General features: G+C 48.3%; 1 long non-coding RNA gene across 1 annotated transcript; it reads left to right on the top strand.

Annotated features, from left to right (window-relative positions):
- The first annotated feature begins 85 nt into the window (after nucleotides 1-85).
- Nucleotides 86-11,856, top strand: LOC116986967. The gene is made up of 4 exons (XR_004415604.1): nucleotides 86-496; nucleotides 2,778-2,783; nucleotides 4,861-4,864; nucleotides 11,824-11,856. It is a non-coding gene; the product is annotated as an uncharacterized LOC116986967 (long non-coding RNA).
- Nucleotides 11,857-16,894: the final 5,038 nt, after the last annotated feature.

The raw sequence follows: 16,894 nt of genomic DNA on the forward strand, positions 1-16,894 counted from the left end.
GGTGTCTACACGGAGTTTGTACGTTCGTTCTCCCTGTCACCTGTGTGGGTTTTCTCTGGCAGCTCCAATTCCCTCCCGTACTCCAAAGATGTACAGGTTTGTAGGCTAATTGGCTTTGTAAAATTGTAAATTGTTCGTAGTGCGTGTAAGATAATGCTAATGTGCAGAGATTGCTGGCTAGCGAGGATTCGGTGGGCCAAAATGCCTGTTTCCCCGCTGTACCTCTAAACTAAACTAAGCACTTTTTTTTAATGAAGTTAAAAAAAACATTTTGATGATGCTCTCGAACACAGGAACTCTGGACAGTATTTGGCAGTCTGAAGAAGGGTCTCGACCCGAAACGTCACCCGTTCCTTCTCTCCAGAGATGCTGCCTGTCCCGCTGAGTTACTCCAGCTTTCTGTGTCTATATTCGGTTTAAACCAGCATCTGCAGTTCCTTCCCACACATTTGACGTTGAATGCGAGCCTCATGCCTTTGGTATCTCAACGTTGAACGTCAGAGATACAGAGCGGAAACAGGCCCTTCGGCCCACTGAGTTTGCACCGACCAGCGATCCCCGCACACTAACATTATCCTTCACACACTAGGTTCACATAATTTTTACTGAAGCCATTTAACCTACAAACCTGCACGTCTTTGGAGTGTGGGAGGAAACCGGAATTCGCGGAGAAAACCCACATGGTCAGAATGTACAAACTCCGAACAGACCGCACCCGTAGTCAGGATCGAACCTGGGTCTCTGGTGCTGGAAGGCAGCAACTCTACCGCTGCGCCACCGTGCCGCCCCAAGTAGCTCTCTTGGGTTGCAGCTCATGGAGGTTCCAGTCGATTGTGGATAAAGATCTCAATTCACATCTTCTGGTTGTACTCCAGACACTCCATCCAACGGCCGTGGATGATCGAGCTTGGAATGCAAGAAACTGAAGCCGTTACCGTGATGGTGAATTGAACGAGTTAGCAAGAGATACTGAGGAAGACTGTTTCCTAATGGAAGACTTCAGGCTGTCGCCCAATACCACGATAGCATTGGTGTGATCACTCTTGAATATATTGGGATAAGTGCACTGCCCCTTATAGTCAAGAGTGCTTTACACAGACATAGATACATAGACATTAGGTGCAGGAGTAGGCCATTCGGCCCCTCGAGCCAGCACCGCCATTCAATGTGATTGTGGCTGATCATCTTCAATCAGTATACCTTTCCTACCTTCTCCCCATATCCCTTGTTTCCGCTTGGTTGTCATTAGTCCCAGCTAGAACAATGAAATTCTTACTTGCAACAGCACAACAGAGTACGTAAAGATGGTACTCTATAAACAATATAATAAATGAGAAAATAAAGTTCAGTGTGTGAGTGTGTGTATTTATATATATATATATACACACACACACATACACACACTCACAAACACACACACATACACGCACACACACACATACATACACACACACACATACATACACACACACACATACATACACGCACACACATACACGCACACAAACACACACATACACACACATACATACACACACACAAACACATACATGCACACACACACATACACGCACACACACATACATACACATACACGCACACACACACATACATACACAAACACACATACATACACACACACATACATACATACACACACACACATACACACACTCACAAATACACGCACACACACACACACATACATACACACATACACACATACATACACACACACACACACACATACATACACATAAAAACAAAGAAACAATAAAAGTATGAAAAGCCAAAACCAATGCCCCCAAGACTACAAGTCTATGTAGTTCAGAGCTTATTTGGATGTTGAATTGTTTATTAGCCTGATGGCTGTGGGGAAGTAACTATTCCTGAACCTGGACGTTACAGTTTTCCGGCTCCTCCACCTTCTTCCCAGTGGCAGGAGTGAGATGAGTTAGTGGCCAGGGTGGTGCGGGTCTCCGATGATGCTGGCTGCCTGTTTGAGGCAGCGACTCCTGTAGATGCCTTCGACGGTGGGGAGGTGAGTACCTGTGATGGACCGGGCAGTGGTCACAACATCTTGCAGTCTTCCTCGTTCCTGGACGCTCGTGTTGCTGAACCAGGCCGTGATGCAACCGGTCAATATTCTCCCTGCTGCAACGCCTGGAGGAGTTCAAGACTACCTGCACATGCGATGTATTCCAATTATGCATTTGGACCTCAATGTAAATTCTAGAGGGCGGCATTGATTTGAAAACATGGGGAAATTTAATAAAGGGTTTACTTACGTGGACTAAACCCTTCAGGCGTGTTTGAGCATGTGCTTTATTTTGATTGAAAAGATTCCGTGGACTATAAAATGTTCCTCTTTGCAAGGGTGGCCAAAATGCAAGTGATCGATGTAAGACAACCGGCATTCGATCCAGCAGGGGATATAATAGGGAGGCACGGTGGGAGAGTTGCTGCCTCGCAGTGCCAGAGACCCGGGTTCGATCCCGACTACAGGTGCTTGTCTGTACAGAGTTTGTACGCTCTCCCCGTGACCTGCGTGGGTTTTCTCTGAGATCTCTGGTTTCCTCACGCATGCCAAAGGCTTACAGGTTCATTGGCTTGTTATAAATATAAATTGTCCCTAGTGTGTAGTGGGATAGTGTCAGTGTGCGGGGATCACTGGTCGGTGTGGACTCGGGGGGGGGGGGGGCGAAGAGCCTGTTTTGCACACTGTATCTCTAAACTAAACTAAGTATAAGAAAAAGGATTTTGGGAAATAACTGGAGAATAAAGTGACAAAGATGTTAGTTATATCAGTGTGGCACACAGTGACGCAGTGGTAGAGTTGCTGCCTTACAGCGGCAGAGACCCGGGCTCCATCCAGACCACGGGTGCTGTCTCCACGGAGTTTGCACGTTCTCCCTGTGACCGCGTGGGTTTTCTCCGGGTGCTCTGGTGTCAGATTCAGATTCATACTTTATTGTCATAGTGCAGTGTATAGTACAGAGACAACGAGATGCAGTTAGCATCTCCCTAGAAGAGCGAACATAGAATAATGGAACAGTAAAATATATATATGTACAAACAGTAGCAGTAGTGCAGTTTTTCTGGGGGAAGGATTGTCCGGGTGGGGGGGGGGGGGGGGGGGGGGGGGGTGACTGGCAATCACCAAGGTGCAGAGTTAAGTAGTGTAACAGCCGCAGGGAAGAAGCTGTTCCTGGACCTGCTGGTCCGGCAACGGAGAGACCTGTAGCGCCTCCCGGATGGTAGGAGGGTAAACAGACTGTGGCTGGGGTGAGAGCAGTCCCTGACGATGCTGCGCGCCCTTCGCAGACAACGCTTGCTCTGGACAGACTCAATGGAGGGGAGTGAGGAACCGGTGATGCGTTGGGCAGTTTTCACCACCCTCTGCAGTGCTTTCCGGTCGGAGACAGAGCAGCTGCCGTACCATACTGTGATATGGTATGGCTTTCCTCACACATCCCAAAGTCGTGCAGGGTTTGTAGGTTAATTGGCTTCTGCAAAATTGTCCCTATTGTGTAGGAGAGAACTGCTGTACGGGGTCACTGTTAGGCATGGACTCCGAGGGCCTGCTTCCACACTGTATCTCTAAACCTAAAACTAAATGTGCCAGACACACAGTTAAACACAGACTTCGACCAACAATACAAGGAAATGATTGCCATCTGATCAGTCATTTGCTTTTATGCTTCAAATACTTTCTCTTCCTCCAACCCCAGCCCCACAACATCTCTTGTGGCTTTTCTTGGCCTGCCCTGGTACAATAATTACCACCCAACGTTCTTTTAAACTTCCTGCCTCATCCAAAGCCTGAATACACTTGTCTATATATTATTTTGCCAGTGCATTGAAACCTAACAAAAATAACGGGAGGAGAGGCTTCACCACGGAATCGCTCAGTGAGCGTCTAAAGTCAGGAAGGATATAAGATTGGGCATGCGATCATTTCCTCGTATTGTTGCTCTCCGTTTCTGTTCAAATGCGACTGCTGGCTGCTCGAACACTGAGTCAAGGCACTGACTTCCAATTGATTCCAACTTCACAGACTGGTTAAGAGTTGCTGCCTCACGGCGCCGGAGACCCAGGTTCGATCCTGACCTCGGGTGCTGTCCAGTGCGGTGTTTGCACATTCTCCTTGTGACCGTGTGGGCTTCCACAGGGCGCTCCGGTTTCCCCGCGCATCCCAAAGACGTGCGTGTTTGTAGGTTATTTGGGCCTCTATAAATTGTCCCTCTCGGGGTGCGAAGGGTCAGCCACCCGTTCACGCCAGTTCCACGTTATCCCGCCGTCGCTTCCACTCCCCGCAAACGAGGAGCAATTTTACAGAGGCCCAATTAACCTACAAAACTAAACAAAGTTACAAACCCAGTACATCTTTGGGATGTGGGAGGAAACCGGAGCACCCGGAGGAAACCCACGTGGTCACAGTGAGAACGTGCAAACTCCTCTATGTAAACTTAAAAGACCCAGTCGGTTGTCTCCCAATGTTTCCTTTCTTGGGGCAAAGTGTCTCAAACTGTGCAATACTTTCTGAATGGTTTAATCTTTTGGTGCCAAGGTTCTGCAAAGCCACGACAAGGCCTTTAAACCACAGCAGCCCCACTGACGTTGATTCTTCATTAAACTCCTGGGATTTGATTGTTGGTCGTAACAAGTTATTGAAGTCCAGTATTTTCCATTAACAAGGAAACTCAGTTTATTTGCATTGTCTCTCTGCGTTGACATTATCCGTGGTGAGAGTGTTAATGTTTACTCTGAGTCTTGTTGAGGGTCCCTGTTGTGATCTGTGGTAATCCTGGCTTTACAGGATCGCTTCAAATTTAGTTGAAGGAGAACAAACTTTGAGAGGTAAGTGGACAGGCTGTCGCTCTGCAAATCAGAGGTGTCAAAGTCAATAGACAATAGGTGCAGGAGTAGTCCATTCGGCCCTTCGAGCCGGCACCGCCATTCACTGTGAACATGGCTGATCATCCACAATCAGTACCCTGTTACTGCCTTCTCCACATAATCCCTTGACTCCGCTATCTTTAAGAGCCCTATCTAACTCTCCATTGAAAGCATCCAGAGAATCGGCCTCCACTGCCTTCTGTGGCAGAGAATTCCACAGATTCACCACTCTCTGGGAGAAAAAGTATTTCCTCATCTCCGTTCTAAATGGTTTACCCCTTATTCTTAAACTGTGCCCCCTGGTTCTGGACTCTCCCAACATCGGGAACATGTTTCCTGCCTCTAGCGTGTCCAATGCCTTAATAATCTTATATGCTTCAATAAGATACCCTCTCATCCTTCTAAAATCTAAAGTAATGTTACACCAGCATCCTGCACCCCGCTCCCCACACGTTCACCACCTCCCCCACACACAGTGTTACTTTAACTGGAGACTCTCTCCGATACACGGGGATTGGCCGGTGCGCAGAATGACGGAACTGAAGAAGGGTCTCGACCCAAAACGTCACCCATTCCTTCGCTCCAGAGAAGCTGCCCGTCCCGCTGAGTTACCCCTCCCTGCTTTTTGTGTCCATTCTCCAGAATGAGAATGATAGTTTTGATTTTGTTTCTCTTTTGGTCGTGAATAATCCACCAGTCATGGGACTTGGCTCAAGCAAAGTTTTTTTGCAACTTTCACCAACTAAGTGTCGGGCGGTGAGGACAGTCTTTGCCTGATCAGTGGTTCACTGGTTCATCATTGTCACCATGCAACACGGTACGATAAAACTTTATTTATCCCAGGAGGGAAAGTGATCTGCCAACAGTCATGAAATACAAAATAAATTAAACATGAAATTATAGTGTTGACTGGAAAAGATTGGGGATGTGCAAAGATTGAGGGGGGTGGGTGGGGGGGGGGGAGAGTCACTCTCAGTCTACCCCACATCAGAATGGGGGGGGGCTGTACAGTTTGACAGTGAAATTCTTTTTGCATCAATCACGGCACGGTGGCACAACGGTGGCACAGTTGCTGCCTCACAGCGCCGGAGACCCAGGTTCGATCCTCAATACAGGCGCTTGTCTGTACGTTTTCCATCGGTTTTCACCCAGATCTTCGGTTTCCTCCCTCACTCCAAAGACTTGGCCTCCAAAGACGTTGGCTTGGTGTAAATGTAAAATTGTCCCTGGTGTGTGTAGGATAGTGTTAATGTTCGGGGACGGCTGATCGGTGCGGACTCGGCGGGCACAAGGGCCTGTTTCTGCGCTGTATTTCTAAACTAAACTAAAATCACACATGCACGAGTCGCCATACTTTGGCGGCATTTACATTTACTCTATGGTCATAGAGTCATATATAGTGTGTTAACAGGCCCTTCGGCCCAACTTGCCCACACCGACCAACATGGTCCTTCTACACTGTTTGGCCCATATCCCTCTAAACATTTCCAATCCATGTACACGTCCAAAAGTCTTTTAAAGGTTGTTGTAGAACTTGCCTGAACGACCTTCACAGGCAGCTCGTTCCATACACCCGCCTCTCCCTTTGTGAAAAAGTTGCCCGTAGGTTCCAATTAAATCTTTTCCCTCATATCTCAAACCTATGTTGTCTGGTTTTGGTTCCCCTACTCTGGGTAAAAGGTGGTGTGCATCTACCCTATCTATTCCCCTTGTGATCGTACACATTTTCATTAGATCACTCCTCATCCTCCTGGGCTCCAAGGAATAAATTCCCTGCCTGCCAAACTTCCCCCCCATAGCTCAGGCCCTCGGATCCTGGCAACATCCTCGTAAATCTTCCCTGCACACTTTCCAGCTTAACGGCATCTTTCCTATCGATGGGGAGAAGCTGAGTTTACAACATCCTGCCTGAGAATAATAATAATAATAATAATAATAATAATACATTTTATTTATGGGCGCCTTTCAAGAGTCTCAAGGACACCTTACAAAAATTTAGCAGGTAGAGGAAAAACATGTAAGGGGAATGAAATAAATAGTAGAGACATGACTAGTACACAAAGTAAAGACAGAATTCAATACAAAACACAATATGAGGCAATTAATGCACAGATGAAAAGGGAGGGGGACGTGGGGCTAAGGATAGGCAGAGGTGAAGAGATGGGTCTTGAGGCGGGACTGGAAGATGGTGAGGGACACGGAATTGCGGATCAGTTGGGGGAGGGAGTTCCAGAGCCTGGGAGCTGCCCTGGAGAAGGCTCTGTCCCCAAAACTGCGGAGGTTGGACTTGTGGATGGAGAGGAGACCGGCTGATGTGGATCTGAGGCACCGTGAGGGTTGGTAGGGGGAGAGGAGGTCAGTGAGATATGGGGGGCCAGATGGTGGAGGGCTTTGTAGGTGAGGATCAGGATTTTGTAGTTGATCCGGTGGGAGATGGGAAGCCAGTGAAGTTGTTTGAGGACTGGAGTGATGTGATGCCAGGATTTGGTGTGGGTGATGAGTCGGGCGGCTGCGTTCTGGACCAGTTGGAGTCGGTTGATGTAGGTGGAGCTGATGCCAAGGAGAAGTGAGTTGCAGTAGTCCAGTCGGGAGGAGATGAAGGCATGGATGAGTCTTTCAGCAGCGGGAGGTGTGAGAGAGGGTCTGAGTTTGGCGATGTTGCGGAGATGAAAGAAGGAGGTTTTAATGACATGGCGGATGTGAGGCTCAAGGGAGAGGGTGGAATCAAAGATCACGCCAAGGTTGCGGGCCTGGGGAGATGGGGAGACAGTGGTGCCGTCGATGGTGAGAGTGGGGTTATTGATTTTGCTGAGTGTGGATTTGGAGCCTATGAGGAGGAATTCTGTCTTATCGCTGTTGAGTTTGAGGAAATTATGTTGCATCCAGGTTTTTATAGCTGGGTATAGGTGGGTGGCACAGTGGTGCAGTTGGTAGAGCCACCGCTTCACAGCTCCAGGGTCCTCGGTTCGATCCCGACCTTGGGCGCTGTTTGCGGGTTTTGCATGTTCTCCATGTAACCGCGTGGGTTTCCTCCGGAACGTCCAATTCTGAATTCTTGGTGGTGCCGACCGGAAACGGCACCTTTCCATGTTCTCCACAGATGCAGCCTGACCCGCTGAGTTACTCCAGCACTTTATGTCTATCTTCAGTGTAAACCAGCATCTGCAGTTCCTTCCTTCTACAATTGAAAAGGTTTGTTAGCTCCACGATCATTTCAATGTGTCCCCAGATAGTTACGGCTGCAGCCAGTTATGCACTGTCCCAAATGGGAAGGCTGTCTTAGAAGGCCCAGGTAATAGCAAAATATTTGCTCCTTTCTTAAACTGATTGAAAGATACAGAATGGAAACTGGCCCTTCGGCCCACCGAGTCCATGCCGACCATCGATCACCCGTTCTTTGTTATCCCACTTTTGCCTGCATTCCCCCCCCCCCCCCCACCGTACACAAGAGGCAATTTACAGAGAAAAGACACAAAGTGCTGGAGTAACTCAGCGGGTCAGACAGCATCCATGGAGAACAGGGATAAACATAGAAACATAGACATAGAAAATAGGTGCAGGAGTAGGCCATTCGGCCCTTCGATTCAATATGATCATGGCTGATCATCCAACTCAGTATCCTGTACCTGCCTTCTCTCCATACCCCCTGATCCCTTTAGCCACAAGGGCCACATCTAACTCCCTCTTAAATATAGCCAATGAACTGGCCTCAACTACCTTCTGCGGGAGAGAATTCCAGAGATTCACCACTCTCTGTGTGAAAAAAGTTTTCCTCGGTCCTAAAAGATTTCCCCCTTATCCTTAAACTGTGACCCCTTGTTCTGGACTTCCCCAACATCGGGAACAATCTTCCTGCATCTAGCCTGTCCAACCCCTTAAGAATTTTGTACGTTTCTATAAGATCCCCCCTCAATCTTCTAAATTCTAGCGAGTACAAACCGAGTCTATCCAGTCTTTCTTCATATGAAAGTCCTGACATCCCAGGAATCAGTCTGGTGAACCTTCTCTGTACTCCCTCTATGGCAAGAATGTCTTTCCTCATATTAGGAGACCAAAACTGTACGCAATACTCCAGGTGTGGTCTCACCAAGACCCTGTACAACTGCAGTAGAACCTCCCTGCTCCTATACTCAAATCCTTTTGCTATGAATGCTAACATACCATTCGCCTTCTTCACTGCCTGCTGCACCTGCATGCCTACTTTTAATGACTGGTGTACCATGACACCCAGGTCTCGTTGCAGCCAGAAATAGACACAAAAAGCTGGAGTAACGTGGAGGGTCAGGCAGCATCTCTGGAGAAAAGGAATAGGTGATGTTTCAGGATGGAACCCTTCCTCAGAGGCTCAGACGATTTTGTGTAAACCAGTATCTGCCGTTCCTAGTTTCTACATTTAAACTGCTGGAAAAACTCAGCAAGTCAGGCAGCATCTGTGGAGGCAAAGGGACGGTGTATGTTTCTGGTCACCGCCCTGTATCGGGACTCTGAACTCCAACATCTGCCGTCTCTTGTGTGTTTATTGGTCTCCTGCCTGGCACATTCTATTACCCCTATCATCGCCAACCCCTTCCCACATCCGGGTGGCACGGTGGCACAGCGGTAGAGTTGCTGCCTCGCCGCGCCGGAGACCCGGGTTTGGCCCTGACTACGGGTGCTTTTCTGTACGTTCTCCCTGCGTGACCCGTGTGGGTTTGCTCCGGGAGCTCTGGTTTCCTCCCACACTCCAAAGGCGCACAGGTTTGTAGGTTAATAGGTGTTGGCATCAATTGTAAATTGTCCCTAGTGTGTGTAGGACAGTGTAAGTGTGCGGGGATTGCTGGTCGGCATGGACCCGGTGGGCCGAAGGGCCTGTTTTTGCAGTGTAGTCTAAACTAGACTAAACCAAACTAAACTAAAAATCCAAATGCACATGGTGAAAGCAACCTGTGATATTTGTTTCTGAATCTGCAAATTGGACCAAATATAAACGTTAAGAGTTTAGAGATACATAGTGGAACAGGCCCTTCGGCCCACTGAATCCATGCCGACCTGCGACCTCTGTACACTAGCACTACCCTACACACGAGGGACAATTTACAGAAGACAATTAAATCTACTTCTCTGTGGAAGGCGGGAGGAAACCAGAGCACCCAGAGGAAACCCACGCAGTCACAGGGAGAACGTACAAACTCCCTGTGGACAGCACCCATAGTCAGGATGGAACTCGGGCCTCTGGTGCTGTGAGGCAGCAACTCTACCGCTGCGCCACCAAACAGCCAGTCGTGTTGTAATATTGTGGCTGGTGAACTGCAGGACGGCAGGGCGGTGATAATGAGGTGGACGGTGGGGGTGTGAATGAGATTAATTCCAGTATCAGTGTCTGATGATGTGACAAATAAACAACTTTGCAGTAAAGAAGTTGGAAGTAAACACAAACGGAAACTAGAATTCAATACAGTAGAACCAACGTTTCATCTTTAATTCCCTCTTGGCTTAAATCCCGTAATGGTTTTCCCATTCCCTCTGCAACCTCTCCCAGCCCTACAAGTTGCTGCCTTACAGTTTCAGAGACCCGGGTTTGATCCTGACCACGAGTGCTGTCTGTGTGGAGTTTGTACACTCTCTGCGTAACCAGGGTTACCAACTGGCCCGTATTAGCCGGGACATCCCGTATATTGGGCTAAGTTGGTTTGTCCCGTATGGGATCGCCCTTGACCCGTATTTGACCGCTACTACTCGGGTCGAGGGGACTGTCGGGTCGGAGCGCCGCGTCCGGCCCCGCCTCACCCGTCCCAACGTAGTGCAGCCCATGGAGTGCAGCAGCAGCGCCTCGCCCCTGGCCCCGTCGGTTGGCAGCCCGGCCAGCTGTCCGACGTTCGGACCTTCGCTTACCGCCAACACCACCGCCCCCTCCTTCTCATGGCCGATCATCGGTTCATGAGTTGGACGGGGCGCCGGACTTTGCGACGTCATGCGGCCCGGGCCAAAACTCCTCAGCTGGCCCACCGGCTGGGCTTTGTGTGCAGTCCAGCACCCGGGCCAACTCATCATTCACCCAGCCACGGCCGAGTCGGTCAACGAATTGCCTTCGGGAATCTGTCCCGTATTTTGACCATTTGTCCCTTACTTGGGAGTGAGAAAGTTGGCGACCCTGTCTGTAACTACCTCTGGGCTTTCACCAGGTGCTCTGGTTTCCTCCAACACTCCAAAGACAAACAGTTTTGCAGAGTAATTGGCTTCAGTAAAAATCCTAAATTGTCCCTAGTGTGTGCAGGACAGTGCTAGTGTGCTGGTCGGCAAGGACTCGGTGGACCAAAGAACCTGTTTCCGCGCCGAATCTCGAAACTAAACTAACCAAACTGCGAACAGGACCTGGCCCTGCAAGCATTGAATAAAACTGTTAATAATTCTTTATATCCTATCTGCTTGGAGTTAACCAGTATTGTGTCTGTTAAGCCAGCCCTACTTTTTCTGAAAGCGAAGGATTGTTTCGAAAGTATTGCATTTAAGATAATGACCTGTTTAAATTGGTTTTGCTTTTAAAAGAAAACATTTGTGACACAGTTAATTATTTGTCACGGCAGAATCATCAGTCTGCAAAATTGCGGGTGAAAATTTAACAATTTGTTTGTCGATGCCTAAATAGTTGCAATGTTCCTAGTCTTATCTCGCACACCTTTATTGCACAGTAGGTAGGCAAAGCCATGTGAAGTTTACATTTCCATTTGCCTCGACCACTCGGTTGCTTTGTTAGATCTTCTCAAAGGGCAGAAAGAGTCTGGCACACCCTTAATTATATGAGCGATTTCAGTTAAGAATTTGTGAAAATCTGCCTGCTCTCAAGGCCATTTCTCTGGGGTGTTGAGTGTGTTATTGAATCTCGTGACAACAGGTGCCTGAAAATGCATCTCCTTGTTGGAGAAACTGACGTTTAGTTCAGTTTAGTTTAGAGATACAGCACGGAAACAGGCCCTTCGGCCCACCGAGTTCGCGCCGACCAGCGATCCCCGTACCACAACGCTGTCCTGCACACACCGGGGACAATTTACAAACTATTCAAGGGCAATTAACTTACTTTGGAGTGTGGGAGGAAACCGGAGATCACGGAGAAAGCCCACGCAGGTCACGGGGAGAACGGACAAACTCCGTGACAGACACGCCCCCCGTAGTCAGGATCGAACCGGGGTCTCTGGCGCTGTAAAGCAGCAACTCTACCGCTGCGCCACAGTGCCTCCCTTAGTTAATGGAATTTGGTTTAAGGATGCTAAATACACCTTATAATGTATTTAGAACTGCCTGCGGTTAAAAAAACAATCGATCCTAATTTTGTTCGAATTAGATCAGCAAATAATTTCATAAGATTCTTCCGCATCAAGTTCAGCACAGATATTGTGGGCCGAAGGGCCTGTTTTTGTGTTGTACTGTTAGACCGTAAGACCCAGAAGGATTCGGCCATTCGGCCCAATGAATCTACTCTGCCATTCAATCATGTCTGATCTATTTTTCCCTCTCAACCCCATTCTCCTGCCTTCTCCCCATTATCTTTGAAACCCCTCCTAATCAAGAATCAATGAATCTCTGCCTTAAACATACCCAATATCTATGGCCTCATCCCCCATCTATGGCAATGTATTCCACAGATTCACCGCCCTCTAGCTAAAGAAGTTCCTCCTCATCTCCATTTTGATGGTGCGTCTTTTTATTCTGAGCCTGATCCCTCTGGTTCGGGACTCTCCCATTACTGGAAACTTCTTTTCCACATCCATTTTATCTCTAGGCTTTTCAATATCCAGGAGGTTTCAATGAGATCCCCCCTCATCCGTTAAACTCCAGTGAGTACAGGCCCAGAGTCTTCAAATGCTGTTAACCCAATCATTCCTGGGATCATTTTCCTAAAGACGGCACGGTGGCGCAGCGGTAGAGTTGCTGCCTTAAGGGCGTGTCCCACGAGTATGCGACGGCATGTGGCGAGCGCGACCAAACCGGAAGCGGGGGCCGTGCGGAGGTCGAGTGATCCCGTACGAGTTGACGTGAAGTTCGAGCGAAGTCCGCGGGAAGTTCGTGCCAGGCGTACGCCGTCAAGACGCTACGTACGCCGTTGGCGCACGGAATTTTTGAACAGCGTCAGTTCTTTCGGAGCCCCGCGCGATGTCGAGACCAGCGCCGCACAACTCCATACGGCTCCGGCGATCGAAGTGGGACCGGCCCCGCGAGGCCGTACGGCTCAAGCGACCACATTAGGTCGCGCTTGCCGCATGGAGTCGCATGCTCCTGGGACAGGCCCTTTACAGCGCCGGAGACCCGGGTTCAATCCTGACCTCAGGTGCTGTCTGTGTGGAGTTTGTACGTTCTCTCCGTGACTGTGTGGGTTTTCTCCGGGTGCTCCTGTTTCCTCCCACATGGTAAGGACGTACAGGTTTGTAGGTTAATTGGCTTGATAAAATTGTATATTGTCCCTAGTGTGTGTAGGCTAGTGTTAATGTGTTGTAATCGCTGGTTAGTGTGGACTCGGCGATCCGAAGGGGATGTTTCTGCGCTGGATCTCTAAAACTAAAAAGGATCTTACCCAGAAACGTCACCTATTCCTTTTCTCCAGAGATGCTGCTGAGTTGCTCCAGCTTTTTAGGTGATAAGGTCATAAGTGATAGGAGCAGAATTAGGCCATTCGGTCCATCAAGTCTACTCCGCCATTCAATCATGGCTGATCTATCTCTCCCTCCTGACCCTATTCCCCTGCCTTCTCCCCATAACCCCTGACACCCCTGACTGTCTTCAGGATATTGAATTCAGCTTTCTACACTTCTTGCGGTTGTACAGTAATTACAATGATTTAGCAAATTCTCTGCAACTGATCCCAAAGAGGTGGTTTACAACAACTCAGAACCAATACCCCAGTACGTGTGAAGTCACCTGTTCCTCCCAAGTGCGTTACACTCATCAAAGCCTGTCTGAAACCGCTCGTGAAAACTTACCCCAAAACATCACAGCATATAATGGCAGGATTCTAACTCAACCACTAAACGATTAAACAACTGATGCTATTAAATGGGTGTGCTTTGTAATATTAATAGTCTTTTTCCTGTGGATTAGACGAGGCAACCACACCAGGCAAAATGGGCAGCAACTTGAGTATACGTAAGAAAACTGATCTGAGAGTATATTTTGGAGCAAAGGGGGTGTGGGGGATTTTTGTGCTGTTTGGAAAGATAGGACTGGTTAGTTCTATAGACACAGCATTGAAACAGGCCCTTCGGCCCAACCTGTCCATGTGGGGTTCATTCCCACAGAAGGCTGTGGAGGCAAAGCCAATGAATATTTTCAAGGCAGAAATAGATGAGTGAATGACTGAATGAAAAACAAGTTTGAACGAAATGTTGTTACCATGCAGTCATAATAGATTCTTGATTAGTACTGGTGTCAGGCGTTATGGGGAGAAGGCAGGACTGTGGGTAGGAGGGAGAGATAGATCAGCCATGATCGAATGGTGGAGTAGACTTGATGGGCCGAATGGCCTAATTCTGCTCCTATCTCTTCTGAAACATAGAAACATAGAAAATAGGTGCAGGAGTAGGCCATTCGGCCCTCCGAGCCTGCACCGCCATTCAATATGATCATGGCTGATCATCCAACTCAGTATCCTGTACCTGCCTTCTCTCCATACCCCCTGATCCCTTTAGCCACAAGGGCCACATGTAACTCCCTCTTAAATATAGCAAATGAACTGGCCTCAACTACCTTCTGTGGCAGAGAATTCCAGAGATTCACCACTCTCTGTGTGAAAAATGTTCTCCTCATCTCGGTCCTAAAAGATTTCCCCCTTATCCTTAAACTGTGACCCCTTGTTCTGGACTTCCCCAACATCGGGAACAATCTTCCTGCATCTAGCCTGTCCAACCCCTTAAGAATTTTGTAAGTTTCTATAAGATCCCCCCTCAATCTTCTGAACATGACTCATCCATACTAGTTCTATTATATTCCCCTTTCTCATCTACTCACAACAGGGGCCAATTAATCTACAAACCTGCACATCTTTGGGGCCATAAGATCATAAATGAGTAGAATTAGGTCGGTTTAAACCAGCAACTGCAGTTCCATCCTACACATGACAATCAGGGATACTTGGTAAATCAGACTTTGATAGTACAGAGTCCAATATTTAAGGAGAAAGAGAGACACAAAAAAGATGGAGTAACTCAGCGGGACAAGCAACATCTCTGGATAGAGGGAATGGGTGACGTTTCTGGTCGAGACCCTTCGTGAGAGTGAGCGCACGTCAGTTCTTCAACCCATTCCTTCTCTCCAGAGATGCGGCCTGTCCCGCTGAGTTACTCCAGCATTTTGTGTCTTATCTTCAGCTTAAGCCAGCATCTGCAGTTCCTTCCTACACATGCAGGAGAAAGTCTCTATTTCCCAATTAACAAAGTTCCCACTATCCCAAATGCACAAAATATCCTAGAATGGTCAGTCTGCCATTGTGTATTGGAACAGGAGGTCCTTAAATAGATTTTATTGGGGCCCATGTTTTAAAATGCATGACTTGTGCTATTTCTGGATACATTTATTTAAACAGTGTGCTCATTAACTTTTTAATTGGATTTGGAGATAAGTGTGTAGTGCGGCAAGGCAGTGTATTGTGGGATAGAGAAGGTGGCCACTGCAAGAGCATCTCATGGTAAACTTGAAGATAGACACAAAAAGCTGGAGTAATGGGCTTGTCCCACTTACGCGACCTATACAGGCGACTGTCAGGGCTTTCATATGAAGAAAGACTGGATAGACTCGGCTTGTACTCGCTAGAATTTAGAAGATTGAGGGGGGATCTTGTAGAAACTTACAAAATTCTTAAGGGGTTGGACAGGCTAGATGCAGGAAGATTGTTCCCGATGTTGGGGAAGTCCAGAACAAGGGGTCACAGTTTAAGGATAAGGGGGAAATCTTTTAGGACCGAGATGAGAAAAACATTTTTCACACAGAGAGTGGTGAATCTCTGGAATTCTCTGCCACAGAAGGTAGTTGAGGCCAGTTCATTGGCTATATTTAAGAGGGAGTTAGATGTGGCCCTTGTGGCTAAAGGGAGAGAAGGCAGGTACAGGATACTGAGTTGGATGATCAGCCATGATCAGATTGAATGGCGGTGCAGGTTCGAAAGGCCGAATGGCCTACTCCTGCACCTATTTTCTATGTTCTATGTTTCTATGACTACCGGCACCCTTGACCATGGTCGTGAGAGGTCTCCTATGGTCCTGAGAGGTCTCCAAAGAGTCGTCGCGTCTTTCTGGTCGCCGCTGAATTTTCAACATGTTGAAAATTTCGCCGACCTGTCACGGGTGCCAGCAGTCTCCCGTAAAGGTCGCGTAAGTGGGACAGGCCCTTAACTCAGCGGGACAGGCAGCATCTCTGGGGAGAAGGAATGGGCGACCTTTTGGGTTGGGACCCTGCCTGTCCCGCTGAATTACTGCAGCATTTTGTGCCTATCTTCGGTGTAAGCCAGCATCTGCAGTTCCTTCCCACACATCATGGTAAATTTGAACATCGATTCTCTTGCTTTGCGCCCCTACACCACTCTCAGTTTCCCTCTTTTTGGCTGCATTTGGGGGAGAAATACAATGTCCTCTGGAGAGCCCAGCACCTCTTCTCTAGATGTGAAAACAAAGTCTGCAGATGCTGGTTAATACACAAATGGACACAATGTTAGGGGCAACAGTAGAGTTGCTCCCTTATGCCCCTGTCCCACTTAGGAAACCTGAACGGAAACCTCTGGAGACTTTGCGCCCCACCCAAGGTTTCCGTGCGGTTCCCGGAGGTTTTTGTCAGTCTCCCTACCTGCTTCCACTACCTGCAACCTCCGGCAACCACCTGCAACCTCCGGGAACCGCATGGAAACCTTGGGTGGGGCGCAAAGTCTCCAGAGGTTTCCGTTCAGGTTTCCTAAGTGGGACAGGGGCATTACAATGCCAGAGACCTGGGTTCGATTCTGACTACGGGCGCTGTCTGTATGGAGTTTGTGCGTTCTCCC

The sequence above is a fragment of the Amblyraja radiata genome, chromosome 24 (assembly GCF_010909765.2).
Source record: "Amblyraja radiata isolate CabotCenter1 chromosome 24, sAmbRad1.1.pri, whole genome shotgun sequence".
Lineage (NCBI taxonomy): Eukaryota > Metazoa > Chordata > Chondrichthyes > Rajiformes > Rajidae > Amblyraja > Amblyraja radiata.